We start from the raw sequence: 4,105 nt of genomic DNA on the forward strand, positions 1-4,105 counted from the left end.
TGGGGGTTTAATTAATTCTATTGAATTTTGTGAATCTCGTACTATAAATGAGAATGCACGATTTTTACATGAATAATGTGTTGGTCAAACAATGTACCTCCATTTTCCTAACAATTAAGAGCATACGGAATTTAGAATTATCATTTGTTTTAAAAAGTTTGTAAATAATATTGTATAAAAATATATACGTATAAATAATTTATACCTTGCCTTTTAAATCTCTAAGATAAGAAGAAATATAACGAAATATGAATCATGCATGCCTGTCTTGAAGTGCGAGGTATAGGTTACCACCGGGATCTCTAACTTGTATGTTAACATTGTATTTGTTAAGAAAAAATTGTGATATAAAATAAAAAATATAATTAAAATTAAAGATATATGAAAATAATCACTTGACAATAGTGTTGACTACGTCATTGCAATGGATATACACTATTTTCAAAATTGAGATTGACATGGTTGTCCACGATTATGTTATTATCTTTTATTATTCGGTTGGAGGAATTTTAATCAGAGTGCAATTGTTAATTAAAGGAGTATTAATTGGAGTATGAAGGTATGTGAAGGGAGGAATGTTAGTTGGAGTGGAATTCTTATTTAATGGAAACATGATGGTGTGTTTCACATATGGACATGTTGTATTTTATGAAATAAATTAAATTTAAAATGCTAGAAAAATAGAATTGAGAGTGGGAAGGTGCGTGGAGGTTTGTTGCTAAAAATCCCTTCTCAAATTTATATAGATATAGATACTACTACGATTTCTTTAACCATGTGGATCACATGCTACCACCCAATAGAAATCAATGCCATTTATTAACATTGACTACTTTTATCATATAACATCCAGTCAAAATATGCCCAAAACACAAAGGGATTATCTGGGTTTTATATGTGTGATCATAAAATGCAAGAAAGAAGTGGAGTTGTCGAAGAAATCTGAAATCATAAAAGAGGACTTCTTGACGAAAAAATAGTCATAATGTACGATATTGGCGTTAAGAAATCTGATGAAAAGCCTGATAACATCCCCTGGGGCCATAATACTGTGAACGGCCGAAAATTTAAATCAGCGAACGGACACTAAATTCCAGTCTCGATCATTGACCCCTTCCGAAGACCCTAAAACAATCGAAGTGCTATAATGAATGCTAGTTATGATTTTCAACTCAACTTTAAAATGGTAAACAAATGAGTCACTGCTTTATGATTCACCATTAATACTTGTCAATTGTCATCTTACTATTATGGTTGTTTCTTTTTTCGTATGCAGTATTACTAGCATGATTGTTGTTTCCATTCCTATGTTAACAAACTTGAGAAATTCAAAATCTGAAAAACATGTAATGTTTGGTGACTTTCAATATTGTCACTCAAACCAGACGATTCTCTAGGAGATACTCGTTAGCATTTTCCATGGGAAAAAGTTTTCTCCAAATTTATTTGTTCAAAATGGAAAATATTTGAGATCTAACCGAAGCGACCCTTGTAGACATTCCTTCAAAACGAAATTAAAACAGTAATTTATCTTGTTATTAGTTTATTACTCGTTCTATGGAAGACCTCTGATTTCGAAGTCAAGAATTCAAATCAGGAAGTATTGTGGAACAGGTTAATCCCAATTCCTTGCACAGCTCCGGATACAAAGTGAAGAAGCGCTGAGCTTCCCCGGACCGAGCTGATCTGATGAGCTCGGCTTGCTGATGAGAAGAGCGTGTCCTAACCCTGCAAAACAGACAAAAAGCGGCCTCGAGGGTGACTAACAAAGGGGGGCCCCGAGGCTGTCCCCGAGGGCACTCCGACGGTCAAGTTAGTTTTTCGATGGACGGAGTGTACTGAGAGTAAAACAGGTGAGGGTCTCTTGCCTGTAGTGAGCGTACCTTGTGCAGTTGGTGTGCGTTACCATTTATACCCGCTCGAGAGTCCGACCTCCGTACGTTTCGGGACCTGCCCGAGATAATCTCAATCCCGCGCTGAGGGGGATTCTCCCCGCCCTCTGCGGGATTGTTCCCTGGAGCCTTTCGGAACCCTAGCGGCGGTGTGCCCCAAGACGGTTGCCATGGGCCTGGGGTCCAGGCCCAACTCTGACCTTCCTGGGCTGCCACGTGTCTAGGTCCAGGACGGGGCTTCTGCACTAGCCCCCTAGATTAGGTAGGGCTTCCAGACAGATCTAATCTATACCCCAGTCACGTGGAAGACCGGCGTTGCCCTGCTCTATCAGGGGCTCCTCTGGCACAGTGCTGTCACTGAAAAGCTGCGCTCGCGTCCTTTCGACTGTCGCGTCTCTTCGATTTCCGTACCGCTCTTAAATGCGTTCACATGGGGACGGTTCAAATTCAAGCAATTGTTTCCCCCCATTTCATTCCCTATAAATAGGGGCTTCCTGATTTCCTTCGACTCTATTTGCCATTTTCTTCTCTTTGTGTACTTTCTTACTTCCGGAATTCCCAGCGGCAAGACTTCCGACTCTCAGTGCCCAGATTCCGGCGGTTGCTTCATTTTTTCCCATTCTATTCACCAGTAAGTACTTGTCCTTCCTCCTTTACTCTCTTTCTCCCCTTGCCATCCTTCGCTTTTTATGTCAGATCGGTCCGGCGTCACTTCCACTGCATCTTAGGTCCCTGCCCATCATAGAGCCCTTAGGATCCTCATTTCTTCTTCGTCTTCATCCTCGTCTTCATCTTCATCTTCCCCTCATCCACTTTCTTCCTTTTCTGCTTCTAATCCCAACTTCCACATCCCTGACTTGCTCGAGCCCATAGTCATCATGAGCTCTCCATCTGCCCATTCTCCTTCTGCCCGTATTCTAGAGGAGGTGGCCGAGCTCGACGCCCTCATTGAGCAACAGGCCACTTCCGTTCCCTCCCCCAAGTCCCCACATGACTCTCCTAGCGGAGCCCAGGGAGAGGCTGGTGAGGATAGGGACTTCTCCGAGGGGACCCCTGCTTCCGAGCAGGGGGATGATCCTGAATTCGACTACGGTCATCCCGACCAGCAAGAGGTCACCCTCTCACCCGAGGAGGTGACCGAGCTGGCCGGATCTTTTTCCATTCCTCCGGCCTTCGAGCCGAGAGCTGCCGGGCCCAACGACCAGGCCAGCTGACCTCCCCCTAGCTTCGTAGCCATTTATAGGGAGCAGCTGGTCGCGGGGCTCCGTCTCCCCATTCCTCCAGCCCTAGCCGAGATCCTGAGCTACTGGGGGCTCAGGATCACCCAGGTCCACCCCAATTCGATCAGGATCATCATTGGAGTCCTGATCTACTGTCAGATCTGCTCCATCCCATACTTTCTCTCTCTCTTCCGAGCTTCTTACACCCTCAAACTCCCCCTCCCTAGGTGGTACTATTTCTCCCGCCGAACTATGAGCAAAGTTCGGGGGGGAAGGGCACCCAGGATCTGCTATTCGGGTTCCCCTCTTCCATAAAGAATTGGAAAGGGGATTTATTCTTTGTTAAATCCACGCATTTTCCTTCTAATGTGTGGAAGGTCGGGGAGGTTGACTCCGACCCTTTTCCGGGGGACTTGGACTCTGAAACCCTCAACCAACTGGTGAACTCCAAGGTGAAGCTCTACGCGGCCAGGTTCTCCACCGAGCAGATTTCTGCGGCCAGACTGATGGGGACGATGTCCGGGTCCCCTGGAGAAGTGGTGCATTCCCCCACCGACTACGACACTTATAATGCCGCCTCTAGGCTCCTGTAGTCCATTGCTTTCTTCTTTCTTTTACTGACATGTATTTACTAACCTGATGGTGTTTGCTGTAGTGAGGAGGCTTTCCAATCTGCTAGGCACCCCCCCACCGTGGCCGTCCCGACTCCGTAGTCGGAGGCCACCAAGAAGGCCTCCCCGACTCCTGGAGCAGCTCGAGCCCCCAGAAGGAAGCATCTCACCCCTCGTCCCCCTCCAAGCAGGTCGCCAGCAAGAAGAAGACTGCCGGGCAAAAGAGGGGTCGAGGGGATGAGCCCTTCCAGCCTGGGAAGAGGCTTATGCCAGCTCCAGCGCAGCCCCCTCTCCTGCTAACGTCGGGGGGTGCCCCCCACGCGAGTCCGGTCCATCTGGGGGTTGGCTACGCGGAGGAGCACGCACGGGAGACGCCTCCCCC

This window comes from Coffea arabica, chromosome 2e, assembly GCF_036785885.1.
Source record: "Coffea arabica cultivar ET-39 chromosome 2e, Coffea Arabica ET-39 HiFi, whole genome shotgun sequence".
In the NCBI taxonomy this organism is placed as follows: domain Eukaryota; kingdom Viridiplantae; phylum Streptophyta; class Magnoliopsida; order Gentianales; family Rubiaceae; genus Coffea; species Coffea arabica.